The sequence below is a fragment of the Triticum dicoccoides genome, chromosome 4B (genome assembly GCF_002162155.2).
Source record: "Triticum dicoccoides isolate Atlit2015 ecotype Zavitan chromosome 4B, WEW_v2.0, whole genome shotgun sequence".
Classification (NCBI taxonomy): domain Eukaryota; kingdom Viridiplantae; phylum Streptophyta; class Magnoliopsida; order Poales; family Poaceae; genus Triticum; species Triticum dicoccoides.
The window spans coordinates 542,988,937-542,998,850 of NC_041387.1; the positions used below are offsets into that span (position 1 = coordinate 542,988,937).

At 40.5% G+C, this 9,914-nt stretch overlaps 1 long non-coding RNA gene across 4 annotated transcripts; it reads left to right on the forward strand.

Moving 5' to 3' along the window:
* Window positions 1-4,904: 4,904 nt before the first annotated feature.
* Window positions 4,905-9,414, forward strand: LOC119291364. Of its 4 annotated transcripts, none has more exons than XR_005142362.1 (7): window positions 4,905-5,357; window positions 5,449-5,568; window positions 6,946-8,128; window positions 8,259-8,335; window positions 8,436-8,537; window positions 8,628-8,696; window positions 8,905-9,414. It is a non-coding gene; the product is annotated as an uncharacterized LOC119291364 (long non-coding RNA). The 4 variants fall into 4 exon arrangements; XR_005142363.1 differs by having other exon boundaries at window positions 4,909-5,357; window positions 6,946-7,030; window positions 8,031-8,335; XR_005142364.1 differs by having other exon boundaries at window positions 4,913-5,357; window positions 6,946-7,030.
* Window positions 9,415-9,914: the final 500 nt, after the last annotated feature.

Sequence of the window (9,914 nt, forward strand, 5' to 3'; positions counted from 1 at the left end):
TCCATCAGCAACACAACGACATCTTCATATCTCAAGAAAAATACCTGAAAGATTGCCTGAAGAAGTTTGGAATGCAAGACTGCAAAGGATATACGACGCCAATGCCAACAAAAAGTCATCTGGGTCCCAACGCCAATGGTAAAGAGTTCGATCAAAAGGTATACCGCTCCATGATTGGTTCTTTGCTTTATTTATGTGCATCTAGGCCAGATATAATGCTTAGTGTTTGCATGTGTGCTCGATTCCAAGCGGCACCAAAGGAATCGCATCACTTAGCTGTGAAGCAAATTCTTCGATATTTGGCTTACACCCCAACACTAGGATTATGGTATTCAAAGGGCTCAAAGTTTGATCTAGTTGAATTCTCAGATGCTGATTATGCTGGTGACAAGGTTGATCGCAAGTCCACATCAGGCACATGTCACTTTCTGGGACGATCTCTTGTCTGTTGGTCTTCAAAGAAGCAGAACCGTGTATCTCTCTCCACTGCTGAATCCGAATACATTGCTGCTGGATCTTGTTGTGCTCAGCTTCTCTAGATGAAGAAAACTCTCAAGGACTATGGTATCCACCTGAAGAATGTGCCTCTCTACTGCGACAATGAGAGCGCCATCAAGATTGCCAACAACCCAGTTCAGCACTCGAAGACAAAGCACATTGAAACTCGTCATCACTTTCTCAGAGATCATGTTATGAAGGAAGATATTGATATCATTCACGTCAAGACTGAAGAGCAATTGGCCAATATCTTCACAAAGCCCTTGGATGAGAAAAGGTTTTGCAAGTTGCGGTGTAAGCTAAATATCTTGGAATCCTCAAATGTCATGTGATTAGGCACACATCCTAACACTTATGCATTTTGATGACTTAGATGTGCAACACATGAAGTAATGTATATCTTCAATTAATGAAGACATACACTCTAAGTGTCAATACATTAATGCGGAATTTGACTTTGGAGCGCCACGATAATTGTGCACCGTGTCTGGGTCTAATACTTCCTATACGATGGGTAACGCCACCACCAAACTTTTGTTTGAAGTGTTTCCCTTGGCGTTATATTCAAGTTTATCTTCATCTTGTTGATGTGGTCTTACACTAGTTATATACATATTTGTGTTCTGTCTTCTACAGCATTCACTTATAGCTATGACTTCGTGCTGAATCTTTTGATCTAAGTGAATATGATCGGACCCTAACCTATCTATGCTTCTATCTCAACTCTATCTGTCCAAATCATATGCATTCTATTGAAAACTGTTGATTGTCTTCACTAAGACCTTGTCAGCTGACGTCAATCTGACAAACATTTATATCTGTTTTTAATGCTATATCATTATTGCCTGAAAGCCGAAGAATTCGGAACCACCACCCCGACAATCCAGGCGTGTGTGGGAACATGGAACAACTTCCAAGGTGTTGCATGCTTGCCACGTGCCCTTCGGATGTGAACCGCCAGGGGCACCTACGTAATTGCGTTGTGCCGTCTCTTTTCTTATAAATACCCATCACATCTCGGTCAAAAATTCTTCTTCCACCTTGCCACCTCTCGCAAACCCTAGCACCACCGCTAGCTCTCGACGACGCCGGCGACGAAGCGCTTAGCTGCCGCGACTTCTCCGACGCCGTCCTCACGCCGGCCGCGGACCTCGTCTTCTCCGCCGCCGCCGTAGGTGTATTCTTTCGCCAAGTTAGGGCACGGAAGATCGAACTGCTCGGCCTCCAACTTCGCTCCGTCTAGCAGTTCGTCGTGTGGTAATTAAAACTCACTTTTTACCGTCTCTTCGATTTGATAGATTCATCCTTCTTTACCAAAAGCGATTTCTAGATCTCCAAAGTTGAATCTATCTCTTTCTGCATCTCATACTATGCCTAGTCTGTTCACTTATGCTTCTCTACAAGTTAGATTCCTCACTTGTACTTATTTTTGGATTTGTACAAATCTGGAACCAACTCTCATCAAATAAGTGAATGTCTTCGCGTTATGAGGTCAATGTCTTCAAAATGATTTATCTTCAAAATCTTTTGAGAATGCATATCACGAGAATAATATGAAGACGACATTGAAGGCTAGTTTAAGGGCTACTGAGGGAGTCCTAGATTAGGGGGTCCTCGGGATGCAAGCATGTCTCACATGGGCCGAAATGGTGGGCTGCATTGTATCAGGACCGAAGACCTTTTATGCCTTGGTGTGCACCCCAAGTCAAGATGGAAGATCTGGAGTTTCCATGATGTAACCAACTATCTGTAAACCCTAGCACCCCTGGGGTCTATATAAACCAGGGGGCTTAGTCCGTAGAGGCTAGAAGAACAATCACCACCCTACTAGGTAGGGTTTAGTTCGTCTGGTCTCGTGGTAGATCTACTCTGTAATCCCATACATAAGCAATATAATCAAGCAAGACGTAGGATTTTACCTCTTAGAGAAGGCCCGAACCTGGAAAAACATCGTGTCCCACGTCTACTGTTCCCCATCGATCCAAGGTCCACAGTTCGGGACCCCCTACCCGAGATCCGCCAGTTTTGACACCGACACCCATGACTTTTTATTGGGAAAGCAAGATCAATTCTATAGTTTATGGGAATACATGTGTGAATGATTTTTGTTTCGCCGCATGTGCATATGAGGATATATGCTAATCCATTTGTCATGTTGGTATATCTGAGAATCCGTTTTGTTGTATGCATATACATGCAAGTGGGGGGTAATTTGGTATTTCCTTGTGGTAGGATTGCATCATTTTGAATTATAGCAATGTAGGGTAGATTTATAATACACGGTCAACAAGAAACATAAACATGGAGAGAAGATTATTACTTACTCCATCTAGTAGACAAAAAAGTGCCATTTTAAACATGTCTTCAGTGATTCAGTCATTGAATATTTGGATTGAGAACCTAAAAATCAAATAATTTTGAATATTATAATTTCTTTAGTTATTATACACACATTGCAATAGAAACTAGCGGTGGAAGTCGTATTCAAGGATCATGTCAATGTCCAGAACCTGAACTTTTCATGCACCAGAGGTAGTAACCTTACGGAAAAAAATGAAATAGTCTTTAGATGGAAGGACCTCTAAAAAAATCAGGCCTTCGAAATTTTACTATGTAGGCCTTTTGGATCAAAAGAATTACATCCCAACAACCTAATACCATAGGATATCAAGCAAGGGGAGGTTAGGCCTCCTTGAAATGCCCTTTATGTCTTGCATTTGTCTTCTCTTTTCTTTAGCTCATACCAAAGAAGATGTAAAGCGTCTAAAAGGTTACCCTCCAAATTACATTGTTTTGGGCGTTTGTAGGATTTAAAAAATGAGGTCTCATGGGAAATGAGCATCGTGGATAATATATTAAGATAGAGCCCATCCAGGTGAGATACCCAAAATTCGCCTCCAACAGGAGTCAACCCCTGGCCATCGAATATATATGTTCCACTGCAACCTTACAACTGGGCTACTACCAGTTCTCAAGAAATGAGGTCCAACAGAAGAGTAGCCCCATGGACAATATATCAAAATAGAGCTCATTCATGTTAGATATCGAAAGTTCATTCTCGGCAGGAGTCAAACCCTAGTCATCAAAGATGCGCCACAGGGAGCTTAGCACAGCTACGTACTGCCCAGTTCAAGTTTGTAGGATTTTAGAAATCTTGATATTTAATTCTACATTTTTCTTCGTGTTACGAAAATAAACATACTTTGTATGCATATAATTCGGTGAGGCAAAAAGGAAATCACGTGTCAAAATTCACGTGGCCGAAAAGCCGTTTGAATAGTAAGATCCAGTTACATGCACACATCGCTTGGATGGAATACATATGGCTTCTTCTTTTCTTGAGAAATTGGATGGTATATGGCAGAAACTTGAAATTCGTCATGCGCAGCATTATGTCGCCGATGATCTAACTCTAGCTCCACATATGGTCTCGACTCAACTCGGTGCCCGTCAATTCTGCCAACAGTCTCGTGGATGCCGATCAAAGTAGGAATTGTCACCAGCCAAGAGACACTACGTCGGCAGGTTGAACAATACGCATAGATAGCGTAGATAAACTAGTCCAAGATTTCGTTGCTGTCAGACATATTTTCGCAAATTTTCTACGTGACAAGCACCCATGACTCCATAGCAGCCCCATGCCCCGCGCGCGCGCGAGACGGGTCCAACTGAATCACTGAGTATTTTCCGCAAAAAGAAAAAAAATCACTGAGCATATTAGTCTATTAGTGAGCTTGATCGATCGTGCGCGAGACCAGGACAGCGTATATACTTGACTGCCGACTTCAGCCGGCGTCAATGAAAACTATGGCCGCAGGAAAGACATGGAAAAACTCGCCTCTGCTTAACTTGTAGCTTTGTCCATTTGCCCGTTACTACAAAGGATACCTGGCTCCGAGTTACTTTCTTTACTTTACTTTGCCGAGCCGATCAGTTTCGGACTACTTCCGGTCTGTGCACTGCCTTCGTTAAGCACCAGAATTTGGGAAGGACCCCATCGTCTTGCATCAGAATTTTGACCATGTGCCTGCCGTATTGGACCAAAAACGTCATTTATTACGGTGCGATGAAACATCGCTTTCGAGCGCGTAGCTCCGAACCAGCAGCAGTTTTTGGTAGGTGCCGAATTGCCGAATCTCTTTAACTTTTTCACCTGCCAGCGCGTCAGAACTAATGAATGACGCTGATCTTCTTTTACCAGGAATGGTGGATTTCTCTCTGGAACACATGCATTATTGAAAAAATCTTCCGGAGAGCAATTCATGTGGATGTCCCAGCCTCTCTGCTCGTCAATCGTGATTAGGAAATGTACTAAAACGGCCACCACGGGAGCAAAGATAAGCTAGTGCGGCGGCGTTTAAAAGAAGACAACGAAGGTAAATAATGAAACCACACCCAGTCCACTGGTTTGGCGGTCTGCCGGAAGTTGCGATCAATTGGTTATCCCTTGGAATCTTCGCCGACAACGTCGTCTCCGGCGACGGGGAAGGGGCGGATCCAGTTGATGCTGCGCACAACAACGGAGGACAGAGACGATCACAGTTTTGCCATGTGGACGAGGACATTGATTGGGCTTGTTCTCGCAGCTTGCGCACATCGCCGGAGGGCGGAGGCCGGACAAGCGCGCCATCACCACGCCAGGGGAGCTGTTGACGGGAATATCCTATTATGCGTCAACGTGTCGAGGCGCCGCACACCCCCTTGACTCGAATTGGGCCGGCCTTTTTGTATCTCTTTCCTGTCCCCTTCCTCGTGCGACTCGCTCATTCCTCCACAGATAAGCTTTCCTCTCTCGTGCGGCGATCCCCTTTTCCTCCCTGGTGCGATAGATTCTACTCCGGCAAGAGACCGCCGCCCTCGTAAGCATCCGTCGGGCCTCTCTCCCCCTGATTCGTGCGCGGCATCACATCAGATGTGGCTCACGTAGTCGCCATGGATGTTTACTTGCAGGTGGCCAGTGTCTCCATCGTCGGCGTCCGCGTTGTCTAGGGCTCCGTCAAGCTCGGCGTCGTCTAGGGTTCCGCCAAGCTCGGCGTCGTCTAGGCCCTGGTCAAGCTCGGCATCCACAAGGTAACGGCCCCAATTCCCCTGCTATGTTCCTTCCTCTCTGTGTGGTACCGCGAGATCGAGGCTATTTAGTTGCGTTAGTGTCTTTTCTAGTGTTGCTAGGGTTTGCTGAATGTGTTCTTGTACATGGCAGTTCTGATTTGGTGAATCTGAGTCTAGACTAGGGAGTTGCCTTCAGAGATTGGATTTCAATGTATGATGCAGCATGATGATGATAGGGGGTTTGTGTGTTCGTATGCTTTGCCTTGGGGTTTTGTGTGTTTCTGTTGATGATGATATGGGGTTTGTGTAGCATGATGGAGAAGTTCTTATCTCTTGTTTTATATGTTCTCTTAGTTTGTGTAATGTGTAGCAGCATCATGGACTAGTTCAGTTGACTTGTTAGGATGTATTTCCCCGAGAAGCAAGGACCTATCAACATGTTAACCAAGTAAAATTACTTAAATTTTTGTGTGCTGGTTCGATCAGTAGTAGTGGTCTACTCTGTTTCGGTGTCGTCGGTGCAGCTTCTTCTGTTTTTTTGTTAATTAAGAAAAACCAGTTGCTGGACTAGCCACTAGGGGATAGAAGATAGCAATCAACATGCACTTGTATAGATGTGGCAGATGCTTCCGGACTCGGGGTCCTGGCAAGTTCGCATCATTCTCTTCTCTGAGTTTAAGGTTTCAGCACCAACCCAGAAAAGTGATGCAAAAACAGTTTTGTCATGTGAACAGGTTCACTTTGTTTTCTGAGAATTGTGTGCGATGTCTAGTAGTGGCAGTTTCTATTTGTTCATATGTTTTGTCGTGTGAGCATGCATCTATCAACATTTGCAGTTATATTGTATTAAGTAATTTATAAGCGAAGTTTGATCTTGCTTAGGCAAGCATGATAAGTTGGTTGCATAAGTCATTGGAGCATATATCAAATATCTGTATAGATTTAGCTACTTTGTTCCTATTGATGCTTGTTGTTTAATCTGAAGCTTATATCTCATTTTATTTAGTCTGATGCTTACTATAGTAGCTAGTTTTCTTGTGCCCTTTTTGTTTGGCTGAGAGTGATGCTATAAGGAAATGACTAGGGAATAGATAATGCGAATAATGCATTCCCAGGAAGAGAGTGCTTGCTGTTTCAAGATTGATGAACTTTTCACATCATTTTTATAGATGATACCTGTTAATTCACTGTTCTATTTTTTTTCTTGAAGGAAAATCACTCTTCTTTCTTAATTACAATATACCATAAATAATATTTGTTCTCCTCGGTAGCTTAGAAATAAATGGTTCAAAAACATTAGTCATTATTTAGTTCTTGAAATCAGCAAACAAAATTAATAGTAGTTCTGAAATTGTGTACGCTGACTCTCATTTCTTTTCGGTGCTTATCCTTGTGTAGATATGTTGTATAAAAGTCGAGAAAGCATTTTTTTGATGGACTGGTGTTAGCTCTGGTGATATTTGTTGTAGATTACAACAAGCAGGTATACTTAGATGCTTTTTTTCATGTAGATATGTGTGCACTGGGGTTATTTCTAGCACTTTAGAACTAGTATCTGTACCTTGACCATTTTTACATGATCGATAACCTTTGTGTGCTACTCTTTTCGCATATGTATTGTTCAGGTGCTTATCACATTCACAATTTGTAAACGATGTATTCCACAAACATTGTTTAGGGAACACTATCTAGGAACATTATTTTAGGGAACATTTTCCGATGAACATTACATGGGAACATTATTTATTTTGAAGAACAGTTTTTCACTTCACAGAATATTCTTAAATTTTGCATAGTTATTTGGGGACATTCATCAGGGAACATTACTCTGGGAACATTATTTAGCTAACATTATTAAGGGAACATTTTGCTAAGAAAAATTGTTGGCTCCAGCGAACAATAATTAATTTTGTTGGAAAATAATGTTCTCGGAAAAAGTTGCAACCTGCAACTTGTTTAGGCTTTTACCAACATTATTCTTTGTTTTATGGGAACATTTTGCAAGGATTTTTTTACTCCAGGGAACATTATTTTATTTGTAGAACATTTTAGAGTTTGGAGATAGTTTTTTAAATATACCTAGAACATCTTCCACGGAACATTATTTAGGGAACAGTTTTCAAGGGACATTTATGAGGGAACATTATGTGCGGAACATTATTTAGGTAACATTATCAAAGAACCTTTTGAAAGGAAAAGTTGTTGACTCTAGGGAACATTATTTATTTTTGAAGAACATTTTCTGACTTCGAAGAATATTTTCAAGATGTATGTAGTACATTTTCCAGGGAACATTATTCAAGGAACATTTTCGAGGGACATTTATGAGGGAAAATTATTTGGGGAACATTGTTTAGGTGACATTATTAAGGGAACATTATTTAGGGACATTATTAACATAACAGTATTGACGGAACATTATTGAAGGAACATTTTGTCAGGGAACATTATTTAAAAAACATTTTCCCACGAACATTATTCAGGTAACAGTATGAAGGGAACATTTTTACGGAAATACTAGTTCTTTTAACATAGGAAATTTTGAGTCAAGATTTGTACCAGCTCCCAAGTTCAATTTCAGGTGCCTTTCTGAATGGAACTCTCCCCTGTACTTATAACACTGATAAGCAACTTCTGTGCTCTATCTCCACAAATAATAGTTACAAAGAATTTAAAATTCACCAAATGTTCCATCACAATTTTGTTTACAGGTATGACTCAGGGATTTTCCTTCTTCAGTATCTGAGAAACTACAAAGGTCTCGGAATGGAGGGTTTCCCTAATGCAAGTACCACCACAATTACCCCGTTGAAAGCACTTTTTTCCCTTCTTTGTGATTCTTCGGTACATAACAGAAATTAAATTGCATTTTATTTTAAAAATTGAAGGACGATCTATAAGCTCAACGTGAGAAATACCATTTTGAGATTGTCACTTGCAAGGACAATGAAATTCAGCTGCCAATTGTAACTTCTTTCCCGCAGAAACATGTAAATTCTCTAGTTCTTTCCTCCTTACACCATGTTCTTTGTAGTCAATAGTGCAATTAATTTCATGTAATCACATTTCTGTTTCAACAGGGTTTCCGCATATTCAAGTGAAGCTTTGAAGGCCAATCATTTTTCGTCCCGCATATGAACTCAGCTTAGGTAACTTAATGATCTGCAGATTCTCTCACTAAATAATAGTGCATACTGTAACACTTTTCGCTTAAAGAGTCCCATTTGAGGAATGTTTGGGTCTGTTTTCTTCTTGGAAGGATCATGTATAACCATATTCCATTTTTCTTCAAACTTTTACTATCCAAAAAAATTTGTACCTATTCCCAACTAACTTATTTCCCTTTTTATTCTGAAGGGTCTCATCACTATTATTTATTGCTAACTTCAAGGGAAATTGCAGTGCAAGAATTTTTTTGAACTGAAAGGAATTCTTCCATGAGGGAAATGTTTCCTTAATGATACAGTTCTCTGCTTTTGTCATGGTGCCCAGTGATGCTTTCTTGCATTACTTTCAGTTGCAAAGAAGATTCAAAACTGCATAATTAGTTTGTAAAGAAGCTCTAGGCATAATTACTGTTTTAAAATGTTTCTTCGACCTCTCAGTACTGTTATTGAACAAGCATAATTACTGTTTGTAAATGTTTATTTACTTCAGCTATATTCTTTTGTACAGTTGGAATCAGTTCTCTGTTTTAGAACCAACAGAATTACTGTTCTTTTATACACTCTTCCAATTTACTGTGTTTTTAGTTCACACGAAGAAACAACAGATACAGTAGGAATTAGTTCTCTGTTTTAGAACCAGCAGAATTATTGTTCTTTGTACACGATTCCAATTTACTGTGCTTTATTCTGAAGGCCTCAACGCAAGATTTTTTTCAAGTGAAAGGAATAGTCCATGAGGAAATTGTTGTCTTACTGATACAGTTCTTCTATTTTTTTTATCATGCATTAGTTGCGAAGAAGGTTTAGTTCTGCAGAATAAGTTTGTAAAGAAGCTCAAAGATTTGTATACTTTTTTCCATTTCAGTTTTCATGTATGTTTTTTTGATGCTCCTCTTCTAGAACTGTTTTAGAAACAGCAGAAACCTTTATTGCAACCAGCAGACCTTTATTAGTTGTTACAGCCACTGGTCTTTTCTGCAATTTTAAATTCTCTACAACCAGCAGGAAACAGCAGAAACCTTTATTAGAATAAAGCTTCATTTGTAATAAAAAGAAACTTGATGATAGAGCAGAAACAGAGAAACAACTGCTTTCTGAAATAGCAGAAACAACAAAAGCAGTTCTGAAACAGCAGAAACACATAAACAACAGAAGCAGTTCAGGAGAAACAGCAGAAGCAGTACAACAGAAACAGCAGAA